At 38.8% G+C, this 27,920-nt stretch overlaps 1 long non-coding RNA gene across 1 annotated transcript; it reads right to left on the bottom strand.

The window, feature by feature from the left end:
* On the bottom strand, positions 1-26,548 carry LOC147578222 (uncharacterized). The gene is made up of 4 exons (XR_015254230.1): positions 26,431-26,548; positions 3,928-4,158; positions 1,941-2,033; positions 1-375 (listed from the first exon to the last, which is right to left on the bottom strand). It is a non-coding gene; the product is annotated as an uncharacterized LOC147578222 (long non-coding RNA).
* Positions 26,549-27,920: the final 1,372 nt, after the last annotated feature.

Below are 27,920 nucleotides of genomic sequence, written 5' to 3'. Positions count from 1 at the left end.
TTAATACACTCAATAAACTACAAAATAAACTTATCCAGTGGGGGCTTCAATATAGCATTCAGATCTTTTTTTTTTTTTTTTTCAAAAGCACACACACATAAATGCACAGATAAAATTTTAGCACTTATTAGTTTAAATGCCTTTAATGGTGTGTCACCTTATCTTTGCTTTAGTTAAGTTGATCTTTGTAAATAAAGTAATGGCTTTCCCATACTATAGATATGCTGTGGAGATAAAGGAAACTTTTGTTCTTTGGTATTAACTGGTACTGTGTTCTTCTCCACCCTTTGGTCGTGCAGTCAGTGTTGAGAACCAGAATTTTTCTTCTGCTTGAAGTCTTGCTGATAGCTGTCTTTATCAACCCCTTCAGACTTGCTAGGGATTAGAAGAACATTGGTATAAGATGCTAGGGCTGACCAATGAATAAGTGGCTAAGGGCTTTTAGTCTGAGCCCTCGCATTTTGTAGAACCCTGTGTAGATATGCATAGCCTCTCATTATCAGAACTTCCCTCCCAGTTCTTAACAGTATTGCAGAAGAAGATGCTCTGTCCTTCAGGACTCTGTAAGAGTCAGAAGAAGCAGGTTGTTCCCTAAGCCTTTGGTGTCTAAGGTTATACTATCTGCCAGGGCTGGGGCCTCATCTTGGTTTAATGATTATGGTATTCCTGTTATAACAAACATTCCTATGGGTAAAAGTACTAAATCTCCTGTTTAGTGACAGATATTTAGTTTGGCATTTTACTTTTGCTTTTGGCAAATTCATAAAGAGGTAAAGCTGACTCACATGATCTAGAAAGGAGAAAATAAAGTCAAATGTTAAAATACTAGACTAATTCTCTAGCAGGTGGATATGAGGGGAGTCCTTTGCTTTCAAATAGAGACTATTTTAGATAATAAAGGAACATTTTGAAATCCATACCAGGAATATACCAGGAAGTTAAAGTAAAACCAAATGTTAATGTTATTTCATCTCATTTTATTTTTTATAGTCATGGTGATCAACTGGAAACACCTGCTTTGAAAATTCCCAAGGTTGGCATGATATTGGTCTTGATGATATGGTGCTTTGGGAACCTATGGGATATTTGTTTCTGTGCTAGAGTAAAACTAGATCTGTTTATGCTTTTTATTCTTTCAAATTTATTTTCCTTCGGGGAGCCTGGGTGGCTCAGTCGGTTAACCTTCTGATTTCAGCTCAAGTCATGATCTCACAGTTACTGAGTTTGAGCCCCGCATCGGGCTCTGTGCTGACAGCTCAGAGCCTAGAGCCTGTTTCAGATTCTGTGTCTCCCTCTCTCTCTGCCCCTCCCCTGCTCACGCTCTGTCTCTCTCTCAAAAATAAACATTAATTTTTTTTCAAAATTTGTTTCCCTTCTTCAATTTTTGTCAAAGTAATACATGCACATGGCAAAAATAAAACAGAACTGAGGAATTTATACTGAAAAACAACATCTCTCTCAGTACCATTACCATCTACTACTCAGTACCACTTTCCGCAGGCAAACAACCTTCCTTTATTTGGTATAAAGATTAAAATTATTTTTTTTTCAACGTTTATTTATTTTTGGGACAGAGAGAGACAGAGCATGAACAGGGGAGGGGCAGAGAGAGAGGGAGACACAGAATCGGAAACAGGCTCCAGGCTCCGAGCCATCAGCCCAGAGCCTGACGCGGGGCTCGAACTCACGGACCGCGAGATCGTGACCTGGCTGAAGTCGGACGCTTAACCGACTGCGCCACCCAGGCGCCCCTAAAATTATTTTTAATAATTACTGATTTTTACTCTTTTATTCCTGTAAACTATCTAAGAAGTTACAACTGGCAGTAATCTGGTCTGTATCCTTCAAGTCTTTGTTTCTACGCTTATAACAAACATATACACACATAGTAGTAGCAGCTACTTTTAATAACTTTTTATTTTTAGTAGTCCATTAATTACCTCTCAACTTTCTTTTCTTTTTCAACTTTCAATTATGTGCTGTTGGTGCCATTTCTTGACTTTTCAATTTAAAAGACATTATCTATTCACTGCCTATAAGAAAAATAAGGATTTAGCTATACTTTCTTGAATTTTGATAGATATTATAGATATTATAGTTTTATTATCAGTTGCTTTTATGTTTCTAAATAATATGCTTCAGCCTCTAGGTTTTGTCCCAACAGCCTTATATAATATTTCTTGATTCTTAAGCTATATTTATTCATTTAACAATTATTTATTGAGTATCTACTGTGATGATAGACACTATTCCACATGCTCAGTCATTAACAGAAAGATCCTAGCCTCACTGGCCTGTACATTCTAGTCGGGGAGGGGGTGTTGAGACACATAAATTATATAGTAGACATTGACAAGTTTAATGGGGGAAAAAAAAGGAGAATAAGGTAAGAGGAATCAGGAGGTAGGGAGGTGGGAGTAACAATTTTAGGCTGGATGGTCAGATTTGGCCTCAATGAGAAGTGATGTTTGAGCAAAGACTTAAAGGCAGGCAGGGAGTTATTCATGTGAATATCTTAGGGAAGAGAGTTCAGGCAGAGGAAACCAGCAAAGGCCTCAAAGCAGGAGTGTGCTTGGCACGTTCAAGGATTGGCAAGGAGGCTAGTATGGCTGGAATGGAGTGAGCAAAGAGCCCTGTGGTGGACGCTGAGGTGAGAGAGATAACAGAAGGTGACATGACATTGTGCCATATGGACCAATAGAAGGACTTTTCACTTTTACTCTGGGTGCACTGGAAAGCCATTGGAAGGTTTTGAGCAGAGAAGTGACATAGTCTGACTTGTATTTAGAAGGATTTGTATAGCTTCCATGTTGAGAATAAGTATAGGAAGGTGTTGGTGGAAACGGGTTAGTTGGGAGGCTACTGCAGTAATCCAGATAGAGATAAAGGTGGTTCCGAGTAGGGAGTGCTTGTGGAGTTGGTGAGAAGTGGTCACATTCTGGATATACTTTGATGAGACTATCAGCTCTTTTCCCCTTTCTTCCATTTTATATACTCTTCTATCTACCATATTCTGTCAATCATACTTTTGTTTTTACATTTTCTTTTTTTTTTTTTTTAATTTTTTTTTTTCAAACGTTTATTTATTTTTGGGACAGAGAGAGACAGAACATGAACGGGGGAGGGGCAGAGAGAGAGGGAGACACAGAATCGGAAACAGGCTCCAGGCTCCGAGCCATCAGCCCAGAGCCTGACGCGGGGCTCGAACTCACGGACCGCGAGATCGTGACCTGGCTGAAGTCGGACGCTTAACCGACTGCGCCACCCAGGCGCCCCTTGTTTTTACATTTTCAAGGTTAATGCCAAGTTCATTCGTTATTGTAATCTTTCATGTGTTGTTTATAGGTTGATCCTGAAAGTTAACAATCAACCCTTTCCTATTTAATTATTGTTTATTGCATAGCCAAATAATATGGAAAAATTACATTTAAACATAAATACATCCTTGGGGCGCCTGGGTGGCGCAGTCGGTTAAGCGTCCGACTTCAGCCAGGTCACGATCTCGCGGTCCGTGAGTTCGAGCCCCGCGTCAGGCTCTGGGCTGATGGCTCCGAGCCTGGAGCCTGTTTCCGATTCTGTGTCTCCCTCTCTCTCTGCCCCTCCCCCGTTCATGCTCTGTCTCTCTTTGTCCCAAAAATAAATAAACGTTGAAAAAAAATTAAAAAAAACAAAACAAAACAAAAAAACATAAATGCATCCAAGATCATGGCCTCTGGGCTCCTTGAAGAAGAATGTTCCAGTGTCCAAATTAAATAAATTTTCTTTTATAATTTCAAAAGTTGCTTAAAATTATCCTACATTTTAGCTGCCTTCCTTTTTTTTTTTTAAATCATGAATCATTTAAAAATGTAATTCTTATTGTCTCCCCCTAGAATTTCCAATTGTCTTTTTTGTATCTTATTGAGAAAAAAAATATGTTTTCTTTACCATATAGCTGATACCATCCATTTCTATAGTCATTATATCTTCTGCACAGACTACATTTCATTTTTCTTCTTGAAGACATTCTAGTCGCGGCCCACTGACTTCCTCTTCTGATTTAGATTGTAAACCCTGTGCACAGCTTCACTCTGGAATTGTTTTTCATTAGACTCTTGGGTTAGTTTCACCTTTTTTATATTCCATATCTTCCTCTTTGTTGGTTTCTACCTCATTTGTCTGGAATATATTAAACAAATTTTCATCAGAAAACACAAATAGATGAAATTTCTGAGTACCTGTAAATCTGAACATGTTTTTAGTATGCTCTTGCATTGATTTATAGTTTGGCAAAGCACAGAATTCTGTATTCAAACATTTTATTCCTCTCAGAACTGTGAAGGTTTTGTTCTACTATCTTCTAGCATGAGAATTGCTGATGAGAAGTTTGATGTTAGTTTATTATTGTTCCTTGGTAAGTGACCTTTTTTGCTCTTCTTATCTAAAGGCTTTAAAAAATTTTCTCTTCCCATTTTCATTGCAGCATTATTCACAATAGCCAAGATGTGGAAACAACCTAAATGTCCACTAATGAATGGATGAATGGATTCAAAAACCCTAAAAAAACCAAAAGACATACAATGGAACATTATTCAGCCATTAAAAAAAAAAAAGGAAATCCTGACATATGTGACAAGATGGATGAATACTGAGGATATTATGTTAAGGGGAGTAAGTCAGTCATAGAAGGACAGATACTGCATGATTTTACTTCTATTAGGTATCTAAAATAGTCAAATTCATAGAAGCAGAGAGAATGGTGGTTACCAGATGCTGGAAGCAGAGAAAAATTGGGAGTTGATTTCCAACAAGTATAAGGTTTCAATTATGCAAGATGAACAAACTCTAGAGATCTGTTTTAAAACATTGTGCCTATAGTTAACAATATTCCATTGTACATTAAAATTTTTGCTAAGAGATCTCATGTTATATGTTCTTACCATGATAAAAAAGTTAATTTAAAAAATGTCTTGGGATGCTTGTGTGGCTCAGTTGGTTGAATGTCTAGCTCTTGATTTTGACTCAGGGCATGATCTCAGGGTTATGAGATGAAGGCCCTTGACACGCTCTGCACTGGGCAGTGTGGCCAGCTTAAGATTCTCTCTCCTTTTCTCTCTGCCCTTCCCCTGTGCATCCTCTCTTTCTCTCTCTTTTTTAATTTTTAAAAATGTTTATTTATTTTTGAGAGAGAGTGATAGAGCATGAGCAGGGGAGGGGCAGAGAGAGAGGGAGACACAGAATCTGAAGCGGGCTCCAGTTCTGAGCTGTCAGCACAGAGCCCGAGGCGGGGCTTGAACTCATGAGCCATGAGATCATGACCTGAGCCAAAGTTGGATGCTTAACCAATTCAACCATGCAGGCGCCCCCCTCCCTTTCAAATAAAAAAGAAAGAAAGAAAAAAAAATTTCTTAATATGCGGTGTTTAAAATTTTTCTGAAGTTATGTCTAGATGATCTTTTTCCATTCATTTTGCTTGGCACTCCTTTTATCTCCTTTATTGGGAATACTTATGTCTTTCCTCAAGGGATATATGTGTGTGTGTGTGTGTGTGTGTGTGTGTGTGTGTGTGTGTGTGTATATATATATATATATATATATATATATAAAACTCAAGGTCAGGATGTGAGAAAGGAGCATCTAGTTTGAACTTTGTGGAAGTAATATGTTTTCACATTTCTTTGAAAATGCTAATTTAAAAATTTAAAAGCTTATTTTTCTCTTCCAATAATCTTTCCCTAGGATCAGTACATGTACTATTTATCTCAGTCTTTCTCTTTTATTGTTTTATTGTTTTCTCTCTTGGCATCTTGAGTTGCTCATCAGGTTTAAGAATGGGACTGTTCTAGATAGCTTTGAGGAGTTTACTGCTGTAGTATATATAGGTCTGTCTTCCTGTGGGATGGCTCTGTATACATGGGAGGGATCATTGATTATGGGAATTCCAGTCACCCAGGTAAACCTCCAAATTATAATGGCTTTACACAATAGGTTTGTTTCTCATCTGTGTCACAGTACAAAGCAAATGTCTCTGACCGGTAGGTGGCTATCTTGCATGTGATAATTCAGAGGCCCCGAATCTTTCCACTGGCATCTCCTTGAGCCTTGGTGCCTTTTGTTCCAGCTGTCAGAGGGGTTAATAAGAAAGCGAAAAGTGTCATACATCCCTTCTACTTACATTTTACTAGTTAGAGAACTGCACCTGGGTATAAGAAAACTGAAAAATGAGGTCCCTGGCTGGGTACCTATTTCCCAGAAGAAGTATGTCACACTAAGAAATGAGGAGCACAAATTTTTGGTGCAGAGTCAGCCATTGCTTCTATAAATAGACTTAACCACTGGTTGTCTTCATTTTAGGGTAAGAGTTCTGGAGTCTTTTTGTTTTAGGGGGGGATATTTGGCACTCCAAAATGCAAGACTAGAGAGAGCTTTACCTGGGACACTGGCATCCAGCTTTAGCATTCCTGTTTCTCCTCAGTTTATTCAGCTTTTTAATGGCAACTTTTGGCAGGGGCAATGGGTAGGAATAGATGCTAGTTAGTATTCCGTGTATTTAGAAATGGGAAAGGAGGGTGGGGAATGTTAGTTGGTGTCTGATGCAGTCATGTATTAGACACAATTTCAAATAATCCCTCTGTTTTAGCCTCCCCTGTGCTTCCTGCCCTCTGAGGCACCTGCCAACTCTGTCTGAAGCTTCTGTGGGTTTCTGCCATGGAGATTCATCCTCTCCTACTCTGAATGTCCTTCCTGAATATTCTGGACTGCCTGTTCTCTCTTATCTAACCACAGGTTTTTAGTCTTTTTCCATTTTCCACATATTGGCTTTAGTCTCTCACACACTGACAACTCTCCTTGTGTTCTCTTTACTGTTCTGCATTTGTTCCTGTGTTATCATTAGGTCTCAGAAGGTAGGAAGGTAGGGAAGATAGAACTTTTTTTTCTTGAAATATAGTGTATTGAACTGAGGCCCCAGAACTGTTTCTTGAGGAAAGTCCTGAGTTTTCTTGCAGGAACCATTTGAGTATTTGTCCACAGTTCTATTTAGATTCTTTAACTTTCTTAAGAATATAACTTTACTATCTGCTTACTTGTTTTTTTTTTTTTAATTCCAGGATAGTTAACATACAATATTATATTAGTTTCAATATAATGATTCAATGTGCAATATAGTGATTCAACAATTTCATACATCATCCAGTACTCATCACAATAAGTGTACTCTTTAATCCCTTTCACCTATTTCCCCCATTCTCTCACCCACCTTCCCTCTGGTAACCATCAGTTTGTTCTCTACAGTTAAGAGTCTGTTTTTTGGTTTGTTTCTTTTTTTCCTTTGTTTGTTTGGTTTCTTAGATTCCACTTATGAGTTAAATCATATGGTGTTTGTCTTTCTCTGATTTATTTCACTTAGCATTATACCCTCTAGATCAATCCATATTATTGCAAAATGGCAAGATTTCATTCTTTTATATGGCTGAGTAACATTCATATACACCACTTCTTTATCCATTCATCTGTCTTTGGATACTTGGGTTGCTTCCATAATTTGGCTATTGTAATGCTGCAAACACATAGGAGTGCATATATCTTTTCAAATTAGTGTTTTTGTATTCTTTAGGTAAATACCCAGTAGTGGAATTACCATGTCATATAGTAGTTCTTTCTTTAATTTTTTTGAGGAGACTCCATACTCCATACTTACACAGTGGCTACACAAGTTTTGCATTCTTGCCAATAGCACATGAGGGTTTTTTTCTCCATATCCTCATCAACACTTGTTTCTTGTGTTTTTGATTTTAGCCATTCTGACAGATGTAGTTTTAAAAAAATATTTATTTAAATATTCTCTACCCCCAATGTGGGGCTTGAACTCATGACCACAAGATCAGGAGTTGCATATTTTTCTGACTGAGCCAACCAGGCACACTTTCATTGTAGTTTTGATTTGCATTTCCTTGATGATGAGTGATTTGAGCATCTTTTCATGTGTCTGTTGGCCATCTGTATGTCTTCTTTGGAGGAATGCGTGTTCATGTCTTCTGCCCAGTTTTTAATTGGATTTTTTTGTGTTGTGTTGTGTTGATTTGTATATGTTCTTTATATATTTTGACTACTAACCTTTAATTGGATATATCATGTGCAAATATCTTCTCCCATTCAGTAGGCTGTCTTTTCATTTTGTTGATTGTTTCCTTTGCTGTGCAGAAGATTTTTTTTAATTTTTAATTTTTTTTTTTTTTTTTTTTTTTTTTTTTTTTTTTTTTAGAGAGACAGAGTGAGCTGGGGAGAAGGGCAGAGGGAGAGAGGGAGAGAATCCCAATCAGTCGACATGCTCAGTGTGGAGTTCAACTTGGAACTTGATCCCACAACCCTGGGATCATGACCTGGCCAAAATCAAGAGTTGAAACTCAACCGACTGAGTCACCCAGGCACCCCATGAAGAAGATTTTTATTTTGATTTAGTCCCAATAGTTTATATTTGCTTTTGTTTCTCTTGCTTCAGGAGACCTATCTAGAAAAATGTTGCTGCAGTTGATGTCAGAGAAATTACTGTCTATGCTTTCTTGTAGGATTTTTATGGTTCAGGTCTCACATTCAGATCTTTAATCCATTTTGAGTTTATTTTTTGAATGGTGTAAGAAAGTGATCCAGTTTCATTCTTTCTATGTAGCTCTCCAATTTTCCCAACACCATTTGTTGAAGAGACTGTCTTTTTCCCTTTGCATATTCTTGCCTCCTTTGTTGAAGATTAATTGACCATATAATTGTGGGTTTATTTCTGGGCTCTGTATTCTATTCTATTGATCTATGTGTCTATTTTTGTGCTAGTATCATACTATTCTGATTATTATTGCTTTGTAGTATATCTTGATATCTGGGACTATAACACCTCTAGTTTTGTTCTTCTTTTCAAGATTACTTTGTCTAGTTACAGTGTTCTGTGGTTCCATACAAATTTTAGGATTATTTGTTCTAGGTCTATGAAAAATGCTGTTGGTATTTTGATAGGGATTGTATTAAATCTGTTAACTGCTTTGGGTGGCGTGGGCATTTTAATAATATTTTTTCTCCAATCCATGAGCACAGAATATCTTTCCATTTGTTTGTATCATTTTCAATTTCTTTCATCAATGTTTTATAGTTTTCGGAGTACAGCTCTTTCTTTTTTAAAAAAAATGTTTATTTACTTATTTTGAGAGAGTGCAAGCAAGTGGGGGAGGGGCAGAGAGAAAGAGGGATAGAGAGAATCTCAAGCAGGCTCCGTAACGTCAGCACAGAGCTAGATGCAGGGCTCAATCCCATGAACCGTGAGATCATGATCTGAGCTGAAATCAAGTCGAGCACTTAAATGGCTGAGCCACCCAGGTGCCCCAGAGTACAGGTCTTTCCTCTCCTTGGTTAAGTTTATTCCTAGGTATTTTATTATTCTTGGTGCAATTGTAAATGGGATTGTTTTCTTAATTCCTCTTTCTGCTGCTTCATTATTAGTGTGTAGAAAAGCAACAGATTTCTGTATATTGATTTTGTATCTTGAGATGTTACTGAATTCATTTATCAGTTCTAGCAGTTTTTTGGTGGCATTTTTATGGTTTCTACACATGGTACCTTCTCATCTGCAAATAGTGTCAGTTTTACTCTTCCTTAACAATTTTGATGCCTTTTATTTCTTTTTCTTATTTGATTGCTGTGGCTAGGACTTCCAAGACTATGTTGAGTAAAAGTGGTGAGAGTGGGCATCCTTGTGTTGTTCCTGACCTTAGAAGAAAAGCCCTCAGTTTTTCACCATTGAGTATAATTTTAGTGTAATTTTCACATATGGCCTTTATTATTTTGAGGTATATTCCCTCTAAACCTACTTTGTTGAGAGCTTTTATCATGAATGGATGTTGTACTTTGTAGAATACTTCTGCATCTATTGAAATGATCATACGGTTTTTATCCTTTCCCTTGTTGATGTGATGTCACATTGATTTATGAATATTGAATCATGTTTACATCCCAGGAATAAATCCCACTTGATCATCGTGAATGATTTTTTTTATGTATTGTTGGATTCAGGTTGCTAATATTTAGTTGAGGAATTTGCGTCTATGTTCATTAGAGATATTGGCCTATAGTTCTCTTTTATAGTATTTTTGTCTGGTTTTGGTAACATGGTAATGTAGGCCCACATAATTAATTTGGAAGTTTTCTTTAATATTATTTGGAATAGTTTGAGAAGAATAGATAGTAATTCTTTAAATGTTTGGTAGAATTCATGTGTGAAGCCCTCTGGTCCTGGACTTCTGTTTGTTGGGACTTTTTGGATTACTGATTCAATTTCCTTGCTGATAATTAGTCTGTTCAATTTTCTATTTTCTGCTGATTCAGTTTTGGGAGGTTATATGTTTCTAGGAATTTATACATTTCTTCTAGTTGTCTAATTTTTTGGCATATATTTTTTATAATATTCTCTTATAATCCTTTGTGTTTCTGTGGTGTTGGTTGTTATTTCTTTTTCATTTCTGATTTATTTTAACAATTATTCATTTTTGAGAGACAGAGACAGAGTTCATGTGTGGGGAGGGGCAGAGAAAGAGGGAGACACAGAATCTGAAGCAGGCACCAGGCTCTGAGCTATCAACACAGAGCCCAATGTGGGGCTTGAACCCACGAACTGTGAGATCATGACCTGAGCTGAAGTCGAATGCTCAACCGACTGAGCCACCCAGGTGCCCCCTGATTTTTTTATTTGAGCTCTCCTGCCATTTTTTTTTCTGAGTCTGGGTAAAGGTTTCATCAATTCTGCTGATTTTTTCAAAGGACCAGCTCCTGGTTTCATTGATTTGTTCCATTATTTCTTTAGTTTCTATTTTGTTTGTTTCTGTTCTAATCTGTATTATTTCCTTCTTTCTACAGGTTTTATTTGTTGTTCTTTTTCTAGCTCCCATAGGTATAAGTTTAGGTTGTTTATTTGAGATTTTTCTTGCCTCTTGAGGTAGGCCTGTATATTTATAAAATTCCCTCTTAGAACAGCTTTTGCTGCATCCCAAAGATTTTGGATGTTGTGTTTTCATTTTCATTTGTCTCCATGTATTTTTTGATTTTCTATAGATTTCTTGGTTGACCCACTCATTGTTTAGTACCATGTTATTTAACCTCCATATATTTGCGTTCTGTCCAGATTTTTTTCTTGTGATTGATTTCTAGTTTCATAGTGTTGTGGTTAAAAAAATATGTATGGTATGTCTTCGATCATTTTGAATTTGTTGAGCCTTGTTTGGGGCTTAATCTGTTTTGGAGAATGTTTTTATGTGCACTTGAAAAGAATGTGTATTCTGCTGTTTTAGAATGGAATGTTCTGAATATATCTGTTAGATCCATCTGGTCCAATGTGTTGTTCAAAGCCACTATTTCCTTGTTGATTTTCTGTTCAGATGATCTATCCATTGATGTAAGTGGGTGCTAAAGTCCCCTGTATTATTGTATTACTATTTATTACTTCCTTTATGTTTGTTATTAGCTGCTTTATGTATTTGGGTTCTCCCATGTTGGGTGCATAAATAGGTACAATTTTGCACATATTTGGATGTTTCCAAACATCTTGTTGGATGTTCCCCTTATTATTATATAGTGTCCTTTTTTAAAATGTTTATTTTTGAGAGAGAGAGAGAGACAGAGACAGAGCAGGAGCGGGGAGGGGAAGAGAGAGACAGAGACAGAATCTGAGGCTCCAGGCTCTGAGCTGTCAGCATAGAGCCCAGTGCGGGGCTTGAACTCTAAAGCTGAGATCATGACCTGAGCTGAAGTTGGACACTTAACTGATTGAGCCACAGAGGTGCCTCTATAGTGTGCTTCTTTGTCCCTTGTTATAGTCTTTGTTTTAATGTCTATTTTGTCCAATATAAGTATTGCTATCCTGGCTTTCTTTTACTTCCATTTGCATGGTAAATGTTTTCTCATCCCTTTACTTTCAATCTGCATGTGTCTTTAGGTCTAAAATGAGTCTCTTGTAAGCAGCATATAGATGAGTCTTCCTTTTTAAAAAATCTATTCCATCATCCTATGTCTTTTAATTAGAGTGTTTAGTCCATTTACATTCGAATTAATTATTGATAGGAAAGAATTTATTGTCATTTTGTTACCTGTTCTATGCTTGTTTTTGCAGTTCTTCTCTGTTCCTTCTTGTGGTCTCTTCTCTCATGGTTTTGTTTGGTTTCTTTAGTGATATACTTAGATTCCTTTCTTTTTATTTGTTGCATATCTATTACTGGCTTTTGATTTGTGGTTACCATTAGGTCTGTAAGTAACATCTTCTGCATATGGTAGTCTATACTAAATTGATGGTTGCTTAAGTTTGAATTCATTCTTTGCTCTTCTCCCTGCATGTTTTAGATACATGGTGTCATAGTTTACATCCTCTTATTCTTATTACATCCTCTTATGTGAATCCCTTGACTGGTTTTTATAGCTATACTTAATTTTACTGCTTCTGTGCTTCCTATTTTTCTTACTCCTACTTATGGTCTTTCCTTTCCACTCAAAGAGTCCACTTTAACATTTCTTGTAAGGCTGCATTAGTGGTGATAAATTCCTTAACTTTTGTTTGTCTGGGAAACTATCTCTCCTCCTATTTTGAAGGAGTCTTGCACCTTGCTGGAGAGAGCATTCTTATTTGCAGGTTTTTTCTTTCAGCACTTTGAATGTATCATGCCACTCCCTTCTGCCTGCAGAATCAGTTTCTGATTTCTGAAAAATCAGGGGATAGAGTTATGGGGTTTCCTTTGTATGTAACTATTTTCTATTCTCTTGTTACTCAAATTTTTAAAAAATGTTTATCTATTTTTGAAAGAAAGAGACAGAGTGTGAGCAGGGGAGGGGCAGAGAGAGAGAGAGAGAGAGAGAGAGAGAGAGAATCTGAAGCAGGTTCCAGGCTCTGAGCTGTCAGCACAGAGTCTGATGTGGGGCCCAAACCCACAAACCACAAGATCATGACCAGAGCTGAAGTCGGACGCTAACTGACTGAGTCACCCAGATGCCCCTCTCTTGTTGCTTTTAAAATTCCTTATCACTACTTTTGGCTGTTTTAATTACTGTGTGTCTTTATGTGGACCTCCTTGGATGATTTTTTGAGGGGCTCCTGCCTCCTGGTTCTGGATTTGTTTCCTTCCCCAGATTCAGGAAGTTTTCACCTATTAGTTCTTCAAGTAAATTTTCTGCCCCCTTTTCTCTCTCTTCTGTGTATCCCTATAATGTGAGTGTTATTATGCTTGATAGTGTTGCTAAGTTCTCTTAGTCTGTTTTTGTTTTTTGTTATTATTCTCTCTCCTGTCCAGCATGATTGCTTTCTATTACTTTGTCCTTCAGGTTGCTGATCTGTTCTTCTGCTTCCTCTAGTTTACTGTTTATTCTATCCAGTATAGTTTTAACTGATTTCTTGATCTCTGATTGGTTCTTTTTTGTTTTCTATCTCTTTGTTGTGTTTTCTATCTCTTTGTCAATGGTCTCACTGATGTCCTCCACTCTTTTCTCAAGTTCATGGAGTATCTCTATGAACATTACTTTACATTCTCTATCGGGCATATAACTTATCTCTGTTTCATTTAGCTCTTTTGCTATGAATTTTTTCCATTTTTTCATTTGCAACATGTTTCTCTGTTTCCTCATTTTGTCTACCTCTGTGTTTGTATGTGTTAGGAATATTAGCTACATTGGGAGCACCTGGGTGGTGGAATCAGTTAAGCATTTGACTCTTGATTTTGGCTCAAGTCAGGATCTCATTGTTCATGGGATTGAGTCCCACATCAGGCTCTGTGCTGACAGTACAGAGCCTACTTGGGAGTCTCTATCTCCCTCTTTCTCTCTGTCCCTCCCCTGCTTGTGTTCTCTCTTTCTCTCCCCAAAACAAATAAACATTAAAAAAAGAGGACTGTCAGCTACATCTCCTGCTCTTGAAAATAGTGGCCTTATGAAGAAAAGGAGCTATAGTGCCCTGCAGTGCAATGTCTCCTGTTTGTCAGAGCCTGGTGCTCCAGGTGTATCTTCCATATGTGTTGTGTGTGACTTGCTATTGTGGCTGAGCCACCTTTCCTTTCAGTCCAGTCATCTGTAATAGTTCACTTTGCCTCTTGTGGTTAGGGTTTGGTCTTTGTGTTGTTAGTGGGCCAGTCTGGTGCCACCTTGTACTTGAGTTGAGTCATACCTGGTATTTGCCAGAGATGTAGTAGCACCGAATTCCAGGGTGCTTTCCCTGCATTTTCCCCTGAAAAGCTTTTGTTTGTGGACAGGGCCTATAGTCAGACCAGATGCCTGCCCCCAGCTCACTGGTGGGGCCATAGTTGAACTAGTATGTATGGTTACTTTCCCCTATCCCTGGGACAGTAGTCATTGTGGAGTAGTGCTGGACCCTGTCAGGACTGCTTTCACACGGCCAGGCTTGTGGCATCACTTTGGATGGGCTCAGACCAAGAAAATATTGGTGGGGCAGGTCTGTAGAGAGGTCTGTGGGGGGTGGGGCACAAGGTGCTAAGGTCTGCACTGGTCCACTGCAGAAAGTGACATGCAGCTGCCTGGGAAAATCCCTGCTCAGGCATGGATGGAGGGGACAGATCACTGAAGCTCATGGGGGCAGGGCCCATTGTTATTTAGCAAGCTAGGTGGAGAGTGTTGGTGCTACACTGGTTCTTGCACATGTCCATGTATCTATGCTGGGAGGCAGAGGAGGGGAGTGGTGCCTGTCAGCTTTTATTCTTGGAGAAGTCTCCCAAAGATCTCTGTCCCTCCAGCACATGCTCTGAGATTAGTAAGTAAGTCTTCTATGTATCTCACGCTTTTTTCAAACTGCTGCTTCTATGCTGTATCTCAGAAGGGCTGTTTATTATGCTGTCTCTTTATGGGTGGGAACTCTATCCTCTTGGCTCTCCAAGAAATTTCCAGGTATTAAGCTGCACTGATTGTTAGGCCCCTCTGTTTTTCAGAGCCAGATGTTACAGGGTTTTTTCTTCCCTCTGCAGATACCCTGTACCTGGGATGCCTTTTGTGGGGTCTGGTCCTCTCCCGTTTCTGTGCCTGCCATGTCCCTCTCCCCCATGGGCAGTCCCACATGTTTGTTTGACTCCCAAACATGTCTCTGCCCTTCCTACCCTGTTCACTGTGGCTTCTTGTCTATATTTAGCTGTGGAAAGCCTGTTCTGCCAGTGTTTGGGTCATTTTCTGGGTTATTTATGTGGATGTGGTGTTATCTAGTTGTATCTGTGGCAATAGGTGAGCTTAGAATTCTCCAACTCTGCCATCTTTCCCGGAAGTTCTCTGCTTACTTGTTTTTAAAGAATGTCTAGATCTAGCATCTCAGAATATTAGCTTTCTGGATTCTCATCAGTGAGCACAAGGTGGCAGAGTCTTCCACTCAACACCTCCCCAAGGCCAGGTTGGGGAGTAATATTTGGGGAGGTGTGTTTGAAGGATATTTGTTTCAGTTACTCTTCCAGTTACTTTAATTTTTTAAAAATGTTTATTTATTTTTGAGAGAGAGAGAGAGAGACAGAGAATGAGTGGGGAGGGGCAGAGAGAGAAGGGGGAGACACAGAATCCAAGCAGGCTCCAGGCTCTGAGCTGTCAGTACAGAGCCCGATGAGGGGCTTGAACTCATGAACATGAGATTATGACCTGATCAGAAGCTCGACCAACTGAGCCACCCAGGCACCTCATTCTTCCAGTTACTTTAATTTCTGTCCTTGGAATAAGCTGACAAAATTACGGGAATTGTGTTATCTTAGCCATTCTCAAAACTGCCTTTGCTAAGTGTTTTTAGCATTATGGCTTCCACTTTAGCAAACTGCTGATGAGAATCAGCATCTCTTATTGCAATTACTTTAGGAATTTTTAAAGGACCTTATCTTTTCCTTTCATCACTCAGTGAGACATTTTTTGAACAACTCATTGCTACATAAAACTTTAGTTCCATGTCTCTCCCATGGAGCTGATGTGTTCTTTCCTGTCTGATAATGCGAATTGTGGAACAGGTTGTGTTTCCCCTTATCTGTGTTTTTATCATTCTCTGGTCTTGACTTTCCACTGTATCTTAAAATTGTGATAATGTCTTTGACAAAATGTGAATTCAGATAGAACTCAATTGGCAAGTGGCTTCCATCCTTCACCTGGCCACAATTTTTAACCAGGAACCAGTTAATGGTATTATCTCCTGCAGGGTAAAGTGTCAGAAAATGACTTTGTGATTATTTGGGGCCTTCTCAATTCAGTGTATGATGCACATTTTGTAATAATTGGTCTGTTTCTTACACATCTCATAAATGAAAACAAATAAATTAAACACATGGTAATTGGAAGATTAATTGAAAAGGGTTGTTTCCTTTTACATTGCAGTAATGTGACTATGAATTTTATGTGATGGAATTTTAGGGATTGCATTTATAGAGAGGATTTTTATCTTCCTTTATTACTAAATCTCTAATTCTATTGGGTCTCAACAAAAAGTATATACTATTTATTAGTGAGCTACACACATTTTATATTGTGCACTGTACTAAGTGTTTTTATTATAAGATACCTCAAAGCTATTATAGAACAAGGCAAGTTATATACACATGAATGTGAAAATAAAGTAAAATAAAAAGACTTATTTGAATGGGATTTGTCTATTCTGAATATAATATATTCAGTTTCCATATTATTTCCATAAAGGAGAACCATCTTATTTTTTCTCCTTTAAGATTTCTTTGAAGATATATGAAATAGCATTATTACATGTACTGGGTAGTACTCTGAAATTTATGGCTACCTAGAACCTCAGAAGATGATCTTATTTGGAAGTAGGGTCTTTACACATGTAATTAGTTAAGATGAGGGCATACTAGGGCCCATACTAGTTGGCCCTAAATCCAATAACTGGTATCTTTTTAAGAAAGCCAATAGGGGTTCCTGGGTGGCTCCATTGGATGAGTGTCTGACGCTTGATTTTGGTGCAGGTCATGATCCCAGGGTTGTGGGACCAGGCCTTGTGTAGGGCTCCATGCAGAGCGTGGAATCTGTTTAGGATACTCTGTCTCTGTTTCTGTCTCTGTTTCTCTCCCCCACTGCCCATGTCTCCTGCTTGCTCTCTCTCTCTAAAAATAAAATAAATCTTAAAAAAAAACCCTGTAAAGACACAGAAAGACACATAGAAAGCCATGTGATGATGGAGGCAGAGATTGAAATGGTGCAGCTAGAAGCCAAGGATTGCTAGATACTACTAGAAACTGAGAAAGAGACAAGGAAAAGATTCCCTTTCAGAACCTCCAGAAGAAGCTGACCCTCTTTACATCTTGACTTCAGACTCTGTCTTGAATTGTGTAAATTCACAGTATTTTTAAATGATTTTAAAAAGTGATACTGAAAATAAGTATGTACAAATGATATGTAAATAAACATATGTACATATGTTTATTTACATACAAACATACAAACATTTACAAACATATGTAAATGATATGTAAATAAACATATCATTTGTACAATCACAGGATGTGTAAATCCTGTGAATTTCTGTTGTATTAAGCCACCCAGATTTTGGTAATTTGTTAATTATTGAAAATATAAATTGAGCATCTAGTTGGTACTCCATAAATAACTGCCAGTTGATATCCTTCATAAAGGAAAATTAATTAAGACTATAATAACTGAACAAGAGAGGCACTTGTACAAAATTTTAAACAAAACACTTTATGATGCAGAAAAGCCTCTTTTTCTCTTTCTCTCTTTCAAAAACACTATAGTTTAATATAAAATGCCTACTACAATTGCATTTTGAAAAATTTGATCTCATTAATATTATATAATATGAATTATAGTCAAAGAAACAGACATAAATGAAGGGGATCAAATTTCATGCTTCAGGATGATGTTACCCACAGATAACATAAAGATTTTATCATTTACCTTCTGTTACCAGCCACAGGTGGCTCAGTACACCCATTACATTGGGTTTCATTAATTTGACCACTCTTGGAAAGATATTGATAAGACAAACTATATTTGCAACACTTATGAGAAAAAAAATGATGTGATATATTTCCTTGATTGATGAACAGTTTATTGTAGGACATAGAGAAAAAATGTAAAAAGGAATGATAAATAAAAGAGGAATGGTGAAAATTGTTTGTTTTTCTCACCCAAGTGTTTCCAGGTGATGAATGCATTTTATCCAGAATGGATTTATATACTTTGTATATTCACAGTTAAATATGTCACTGAGTCTGGGGGAAAATATTAATTGAATGAACTATAGAAAAATGCTTACAACATGGTTCATAAAGGCATTCTTAAGCTATCATTCTGATGTTCTATCACCCTCTACTGATCAGTGAGCCAAATTACATTCAGCTGTTTTCCTTGGCCAAAGAGGATTCTTGTTTGAAGACCAAAAAATGTATTTTTGTTTATTTGCTAAATCTACAAAATCTGATGATGAATTTTAAAAAATCATACTGAAAATAAGTATGTGCAAATGATATGTTTATGTTTCTCTCTACTATTAGTCAGCAAGCTCCTCAGTAAAAGTTAGACACTTACTTATATTTGTTTCTCTAGCAGCCAGCCTACTGCTTAGCACAGTAGGATAAATAAAATGTTGAAGCAATTTTTGCAATTATAGTAGTCTTTATTTTTCATTACTTTATAAAGTTCTTTGTCTCATAAATATAATTACTATGTGGATTTATGTAACAGTGAAACATATTTTGAATGTATTGGTTTCATATAAAATGCTGAAGCTACTTTAACTTCTGTATGTTTTTAACAGTTTCAATCCCATGTTCATAGTCATCTTGATTGTGATTTAATCTGGGCATTTTTCTGGTTACATGTTATTCTGATTATCTCTACATTATTAATTGAGGATTTTTATTGTTTATATTTAGGATCAGCTGGGGGGTGAGAGATGCAGGAGACCAGAAATAATTGTCGCTTATGGTCTGTGTTTATTTCTGTTTCATATAAACATGGTCCAGAGGCTGACATGGTGGCTCTGTAGTCATCAGGATCCTGGTTCTCTCTGTCTTACTGCTCCATTATGCATGTGCTGCATGTGCTGAGTGGAATAAATAGATGCAGAGCCTTTGAGAGAGTAGACCAGAATAAAGTCCATGTCACAGCACAGTGGAAGTTGGTGAATTGGTAGTTCTCACCAAAGGTGCTGATGTAACGGGCTTGGTCCATTATAACTATATGAGATTGGTGTGCCCAATTCTGGGTTATGTGATGCACAGTAAGTTTCACAAATTGACATTCTATAAATTCATGACCACAAATTGGTACTCATGGTGCTCGAAAATCTTACCCAGTTTCTTTTATAGCATAGCCTTCTCACTCTCCACAGTAACTATGCTATACCTTCTACTATTTCTTCAAATTTCTGGCTTTCACATCCTCTTTTTTTGACTTTCTCTCCTTCATATTTAACATCTCATTTCCATTAGTTCTTCATTTATTATTGAAGAAATGGAAGCCATTGCATGGGCCCCCTTCATTTTTCCACCACTGTACTTACAAACTCTCAACAGACTTTGCATCTATTTTTTCACTGCATTAGAGAAAGGGCATCCATAGCTGTAGTCAGCCAGTGCAGTGAGATCCATTAGGAAATTCTTAGAGTGGAAAGCCTGAACTAGACTGGTGGCAGTGGAGGAGAAGAGAAGCAGACAGGTCATGATATATTTTAGAGATAGAACTGAAAGAATGTTATGAAGGATTGGATAAGGGATATGAGGGAGAGGGAGAAGTGAAGTTGCAGAGAATGTGGAGAGTTGGATTTACTCAAGGTTATGGTTTTGCAAAATGAATAAGGCAAAGAAAGCAGGAGCAAATGTGTAAAGGAGTATGGAAGGTAGTGATTAAGATGATGGATTATGGAACCTAAGTGGAAGGAAAGAGAAAAATGAGGGCACAATGAAATAAGAACAGTGACAATGCAGAAACATTATTAGATTAAAGGTCCTGGTAAGATCTCTGCTCACATTATTTGCCTGTTTCTTAGGTCAATTGTCTTTCTCTTATTGATTTAGGATTCCTAATATATTCTGAATACTATTTTATGGAAGCCGTAATGTTGGATTTTCTATCTGTGACTCTTTTTCACCTTTTAAATGATGTATCTTCATGCACAGATATTTTCAATGTTATCAAACTTGTATTCTATGGTTTATGCTTTCTAATGTATTATTTTGGAATTCCTATGCACTGAGATCACAAAGGTATTCTCTTACATTTTATTCATAATATTTTAAGGTTTCACATTTTACTTTTAGGTCTTTACTTCACTTGGAATTCATCTTTATGCATGGTATGAGGTATGATCTACTCAGTATTTAACTCTCTCCAATCTGGTTTCTGTTCCACCAATTCACCAAAATTCCTATGCATTTCTTGCCAAATCCAAAAGACCCTTTTTGGCCCTAGGTTTTAATTTTACTCAGCATTTGACACTTTTAGTAGCACTGGACTCTCTTTTTCTAAAAATAGCCTCTTCTCATGCTTTCTTTAATAATACATTTTCCTGTTTCCTCCTACTTCTGTGAAGGCTCTTTATCAGTCTCCTTTTTTTTTTTTTAATGTTTACTTTTATTTTTGAGAAAGAGAGAGAGCGTGTGAGTAGGGGAGGGGCAGAGAGAGGGACAGAGGATCCAGAATGGGCTCTGAGCCACCCAGATGCCCTTCTCAGTTCTCCTTTAATAAAAATGACATTAACAAAAATTACCATTTATGAAATGCTTTCTATGTGCCAGGGCTTGTGTTAAGTATTTTTTTTCTACTTAATGCTCACAACAGAATGTTGAGACAGAATTGGTACTGATGAGGAAGCTGAGGTTCAGAGAAAATATGTAATGTGCCCAAGATTATTTGGTTGCAGGCAGTTTGCATTTGATGGCTCTGTTGCCTGCATCTGAGATGTACATTGTAGGGTTTTTCAGAACTTGGTCTAGGGCCCTCTTCCTACTCTATACTTTTTAAGTGATATTCTTCTCTCCTACAGTGTTAAAAGCTTTCTGTATGCCAATAAGTTACAAATTTATATTTCCATCTTGGACCTCTTTCCTGAGATAGGCATGCAATTTTGCCACTTGTATGACTCACTGGCATCTTAAACTTAATACATCTAAATTTGAACTCTTGATCTTAATCCCAATTGATCTCCTGCACCTCAGAGATTGACATCTTCATCTACATGGTGTCTCATTCTAGAAACCTAAAAGTTATTTTTGATACTGCCTTAGTCCCTTCATGCTGCTCTAACAGAATACCATAGACTGGGTGGCTTATAAACCACAGAAATTTATTTTTTTTAGTTCTAAAGGCTGGAAGTCCATGAAAAAGGCACCAACAGATTCAGTGTCTGGTGAGGGTCTGCTTCCTCGTTCATAGATGCCTTCTTGCTGTGCCCTCACATGGTGGAAGGGGCAAGAGAACTCTTTGGGGTGTCTTTTATCAGGGCTCTTAATCTCAGTCAGGAGGCATAATCACCTCCCCAAAGCTTCACCTTCTAATACCTTCACCTTGGGGGTTAGGATTTCAACATAGGTAATTTTGGGAGGACATAAACATTTAGTCTATAGCAGGTATCATTTTCTTCCTCATATCTTTCATCTAATCCTTCATAAAATTCTTTCAATTCTATCTCTAAAATATATCATGATCTGTCTGATTCTCTTCCCCTCCACTGCCACCACTCTAGTTCAAGCTGACTACTCTGAGAATCTCCTAACCGATCTCACTGCACTGGCTCCTGCCTTTCCCCCACATTCTCCACACAATAGCTAGCAGGATCTTTACACTGTGCATTAAGCCATGTTATTCTGCTGCTAAAAATGCATAAATGCCTCCTGGTGTAGGCTGTAATGTTTTTCATCAAAAGAGGTGAAGGAGGAATTGAAGTCAGGAGAGCATGTCACTTGTTTTGGCCAATAAAATATAAAAAGAAATGAAATATGTCACCTACAGGCAGAGTTTTTAAGATCCACAGCCTGCTTTTCCATGCTCTTTTTTTCCCTTTGCCATGGCTACCAATGATGTTCCAGGAAGTGGCTGCCTCAGTCCCAGGGTAGGGACAATGACATCCCAGGAGCAGAACCTATTGCTGACCTATAATGGGTATATGTACAAATGAGATATTCACCCTGTAGGTCACCGAGATTCTGGAGTTGTTTGTTATCACAGCATAATCTGGTTTGTCCTGGCTGATATAACTCTATATTGTTCTTGGGATAAAAGCCAGTATCTTTAATTGAGCCTGTGTTTTTAATCTCAGTTTGGGCCATTCTTTCTGTTGTTCATTATTGTCCAGTGACAGTGACCTTCTTTTAGTTCCTTGAACTTCCCAAGTTCTTTTCTTCTCAGGAATGTTAAAGATACAAAAAATGCTATTTTCGTTACTCTTCACAGGCCAACCCCTACTTATCTTTCAAGCCTTAGCTTAAATATCACCTAAACTTCAGGAAGCCTTCCTTCATTACCCAATATATCATGACCCCTGTTACATCTTCCTAGAATAATTACAAACTGAGGTGAGCGTAATGAAGGAAAATTGGATTCATCTCAGTTTGTAATTATTTTGTGAGTTATGATTTTCTATGAGCTATGCTTTCAGCTGTGACAGAATACCCAGAAGAAAGTGGCTTAAATAACAGAGGTTGAATTTGTTGCCTGTCCAAACAGGTCCAGTGGAAACTGGTTTCCAGAGTTGGTTCACTGGCTCAGTGATGCAATCAAGAACTTGGGCCCTTTCCATCCTTCTGCTCTGCCATCCTTAGGTTTTGACTTTCACCTTGTCTTGTTGACCCAACATCAATAGAGATTATAAGGAAACAATCAGCAGTATCAGTTCACACAGAGAGGACTTAAAAGCATGGATCCAAAATAATATTAATGAGTTAAAGTCTCCCTAAATTTCAGCTCATACTAAAATTCAGATATGTGCATAATATGAACTTTGCCTAACCTGGTTTTGCTGGTCTTTATCCTGAGTCCCACCTGCTGCATAATAATAATAATAATAATAATAATAATAATAATAATAAAATTAAGCAAATATCTAATTTGTTTTAATGCTTAGTTTGTCTGGTAACTGATTAAACCCTTTTATATAGCATTTACTTTCTTTTAGATAAAATGTGTTTGTTCACTAATTTTCTCCCTAGGAGAGAATCTGGATGTCTGAAATCATAATGTGGTTTACTTGTGACTTCTGTGACATTGGGGCTAAGGGTCAAACTTCCTGTGCAGCTCCTTAGAGCATGCTGGTTGGTATTAGCTGGCCCTTCATCTATGTATTCAGTGCTGGTCTCTATTGCTCCACTGCTGTGGCTGGTCTGTTCTCTTGACTTGAGCAGTGCTTCTGATGGCTCTCATTGGCAGGTGCTGATTGCAGACTCCTGAATTTCTTTCTTTTTTTCTTTTTAAAGTTTATTTATTTATTTTGAGAGAGAGAGTAAGTGGGGGAGAGTCAGAGAGAGGGGAAAAGAGAGAGAATCTCAAGTAGGCTCTGCACTGTTAACACAGAGCCCAATGTGGGGCTCTAAACTCATGCATGAACTGTGAGATCATGACCTGAGCCCAAATCAAGAGTCAGATGTTTAGCCAACTGAGACACCTGGGCACCCCCAGACTCCTGAATTTCTTATCAAATTGACCACTGACCAGGTGATCACTCCCATTACACAAGAGCAATGGGCTCCAAATTTGTTTATCCACCCATGATTTGTGTACATTTATTTAAATATTACATATGTGCAGTTGTCAGTTCATGCTAAATATTAGAAAGCCTATTTTCCTCTTTAACTTTTATAAATATAAAAAGAAGTCTTAACATTTACTCCCTTGGTTACTAAGGTTTGGATTTCAACTAGCCTATGGGAATGACAGATGAAGTCTTGGTCTAATAAAAGGGAGAGAGAATTGGCCCAGGATGGCCCCATGGAGACTGATCTATGTCAACCTTGGCTCTGAGCACAAAACTGAAAAACAAACAAACAAACAAAAAACCAAAAACACCACCAACAAAAAAAAAACCTCCTCTGAAAACTCATAACCATGGGACTACCCTCACTCAGTTTGGAGTTTGAATTGAGAATATGCTGTCTGGGGGGACACCTGGGTGGCTCAGTACGTTAAGCAACCCACTTCAGTTCAGGTTATGATCTCATGGTTCCTGGGTTAGAGACCCACATGGGGCTCCCTGCTGTCAGCACAGAGCCCCCTTTCCATTCTCTCTCTCTCTCTCTCTGCTCCTCCCCTGCTCGGGCTCTCTCTTGGTCTCTCTCAAAAACAAATAAAACATAAAACAAAAATACTGTCTGGGAATCCCTGGCCAAACATTAATGGGGGAGGGGGAAGGGGGGGGCGGTCCTAAGCTGCTTTCCCCCAGCCAAGACTGGCAAAATCAAATCCAGAACCAGGGCTGTTGCTGGACAGGCGGGAACCATCCTGGCCCACTTGCTCCAAACCCAGAGACTTGGGAGCCCACACGTTCCAGGGTCCGTTGCTGCGCGCTGCCTCTGAGGCTCCCTGACGCCGGTACCGGCGGCAGCTCAGCCTGAGGGTGGGGCTTTCCCACTTTTCAGGGTACCCTTAGCGCTGTGTCAGCATGCTTCGCCGAGTACGGGGCTTCCTGTTGCCCACCGTGGCTGGCCAGGAGGAGGAACCGACCGCCTTTTTGAAGAGCTCTTCCACAAACTGAACCATCACGGGGACGGGATGGTGGACATCACAGAACTGCAAAAAGAACTGGAAGCTATGGGCATCCCTGTGGGCCAGGACGAGGAGGTGGGCCGTGATGCGTTCAGGCCACATATTGTACAGGGCTGCAGGTCCTCTGGAGCCGTTAGGAGGTGTCAGTGGGGCTGGGACTGGGGGGTGGGGACGGAGAAGACCCCCTCACCCCTTCCCGAACTCCTCTCTGGGCTCAGAAATTCTTTCTGTGTGAGCTGCTTTGCTTAAAACTGCCCAGCTGTTGGAACACTTGTCACAAGTTTGTCCTAATAATGACCTGCCATGGTAAAACATATTGAAGACTTTACCATCTTGCCTAAGTGGGGGCCAAGCCATCAAAACTCTTAAAAGGCCTGCTTGCATCATCGCAACGTTAACCAAAAACCCTCATTGAGCCAAATGCCAATGGCGTGTGTTCAAATCTGGTTAGCTTTTGGGAACTCTAAGGATCTGCCTTGATGGCCTGTGATGGCTCATCCTACAAGGGCACCCCATAGGTTGGGCTATGCAGCCTGCAGGGCAGTTTGCTCCAGAATGCCCCTGCCTCAGGGCTGCATCATGCCCTTCTGGGACATTCCTGGTCCTCTGCAGGCTGTAGCTGGAGATGTTCTGATACTAACACATGAATTACAAACATGTATTTTCAGTTTACTCTAGCACTACCAAAGAATCTATACCGAAGAATCTACAACAATATACCATTCACTAGAGTGTGGACTTATCATTAAGCTTAACAAATGACAGTATCCATACTGATTGCTGTGTTTTCAAAGAAGCCTCACTTCCACAGCTGTACATTTAACCAGTTGACCAACTAGAGTTAACAAAAAAAGCTGCTTTAATTTAAGCTTCTCTAAGACACAATGAGGCCCAGCAGCAGCATAAGAATATGCGTGCACATGCATTTGAAAAGGGGAAGGGGACACCAGGTTTTGTAGAAATCTTTTTCTTGTGAGGAGGCTTAATTAAATTCAGTAAGAGAAAATGACAATATTTAATAAGTTTCCATCTGGTAGGCTTGAATTGAATAATGGATGTGAGGTCACACAAAATGGAGTCCAGAAAAACATACAATCAGGATGGTAACATTTATTCTTAAGTCCATAATCCTCGGGGTTTATAAAATGCATGCCAGAGAAATGAGGGGATAACTACATACCCTTGATTATGCTATGTCACATTTTGTCATAGAAATTGATGATTTGTTCCCTGGGGCTTACCCAACCACAGATGATGGTTTTGATTATATATACCTATTGTATTGATTTCACTGTGTTCTCTGTGTCCAAGGCTTTTTGCTGCATTCACTTTGCATTATCCAGAAAAGAAACTCATGACATTATGCTTTTCTTCTAATATAGACCCAGAATCTTAATATTCTATTTCCCTTCTCAATGAAGATCTGGGTCCTCTGTTTTGTCAGACTGACCAGTGTCAGCTCTATCTTCATTCAATTTATCCCAGTGGTTCTCAACTAGAAGTGATTTTGCCCCTCAAGGACATCTGGCAATTTTTACTTTTCTGATGGTCATGACAGTGGGGGATGTGTGTGTGTGTGTGTGTGTGTGTGTGTGTGTGTGTGTGTGTGCGTGTGTGTGATACTAGCATCTAGTGAATGAAGTCCAGGGATGTTGCTAAATATCCTATAATGCACAGGACAACAAAAGATGATCTGGTCCCGAATATCAATAGTGTCGAGTTTGAGAAACACTGACTTACCCCAGCCACAGCCCCTGTTATTCCTTGCTCCCATCTTCCAGTAGCTGTACATGCCTTGTATGTCAACGAGTAAATAGAAGTTCCTTCGGGTTTCTGGCTCTCCTGTAAAATTACCTCAGCTGTAAAATGAGGATAATAATAGTACCTAGCTCATAGGGTTGTTATGATGATTAATGAGCAAACAAATGAAAAATGCTTAAACTTCTTTCCTGAGCTTAAAGCTGCTAGTAAGCCCCTATAAATCTGATACACAGACTATAATCTTACCTTTATTTACATTCCCGATCATTCATTTCCATAGTCCCAAGGAATGAGGTATTTCTTCTTTTCAAAGTTGGTTCTTCCAGTACATTGTCGACTTCATGTCCTCTCCATCTCCTTTCAAATAGGAAAATTACAGCTTCTGTAATCCCTTTTCTTTGTCCCGTATTTTCAAACTCTTCCTCTCTAATAACAATGATCCTCCCATGGCCCTGCCCCCCCACCCAGACATTGTCCTATCATTCTCCTCTGTGTGTAGTCTGGGTCTTTGACAAAGCTATGTCTATGCTTTCTGCCTTCTCTTGTCTGTGGTGAGGTTTCTGCTTCCATTCTTTCCCTCTGTGAAAGGTCACTAAGGACTCCTGCATTATGCACCCATGGGATCTTTCTAGTTATTTGTTTGGCCTTTCTTCAGCATGGAACACTGGTGATGGCTCCTATATTTCCTCCTTTGGCACTATGTCTCAGCTCTCAGGTTGTTGCTTTTCAGATCCCTTTATAGACTCTTTTTTGACTCAACCCTCAAATGTGGGTGAGCTTCAAGATTACTTTTCAAGGCTCCAACTATCATCCTAGTGTGGGTGACTCAGAAATGGATAGCTATCCCCAGCTTCTGAGTCTCTCCATTTCCCTCTATGATCATAGCTTTGGTTAAGTGTTCCACCACCAAATCATTCTATATTCCTTTTTCTTTATCCCAACATGCAGTTAATCACAGCGTCCTATGTAATTCCTTAGTATATCTCATAACAAGTTCTTTTCTTCTCCATACCTATTGCTCCTGGTAAGCCCAGGCTCCCACCATCTCTCACCTAAGTTGCTGTAACCAGTTTTATAATCAGTCTTCTTGCCCTTTCCTCTCACCATTTCTTCCTCCACAGTGCCACCCTGTGACCCTTCTAAAAGGTACATCTGATTGTTTTGGGGCTTACAATGTCAGTGGGAAAGTCCAAGCCTCTTAGCATGGTATGTAAGACGATTTCTTCCTTCCTTCCCTCCCTCCCTCCCTTCCTTCCTTCCTTCCTTCCTTCCTTCCTTCCTTCCTTCCTTCCTTCCTTCCTTCCTTCCTTCCTTTTTTTAAAAGTAGGTTCCATACCCAGTATGGGGCTTGAACTAATGACCCTGAGATTGAGAGTTGCATGGTCTACCGACTGAGCCAGCCAAGCACCCCTATAAGATGATTTCTTGGTAGGTGTTGAGGTTCATGGGGCAGTTATCCAGTTTTCCAC

Source organism: Puma concolor, chromosome C1 (genome assembly GCF_028749965.1).
Source record: "Puma concolor isolate L17-30 chromosome C1, mPumCon1.1.hap2, whole genome shotgun sequence".
Lineage (NCBI taxonomy): Eukaryota > Metazoa > Chordata > Mammalia > Carnivora > Felidae > Puma > Puma concolor.
The sequence above is the reverse complement of the archived record's forward strand: the minus strand, read 5'-3'. Positions and strand labels throughout refer to the sequence as shown.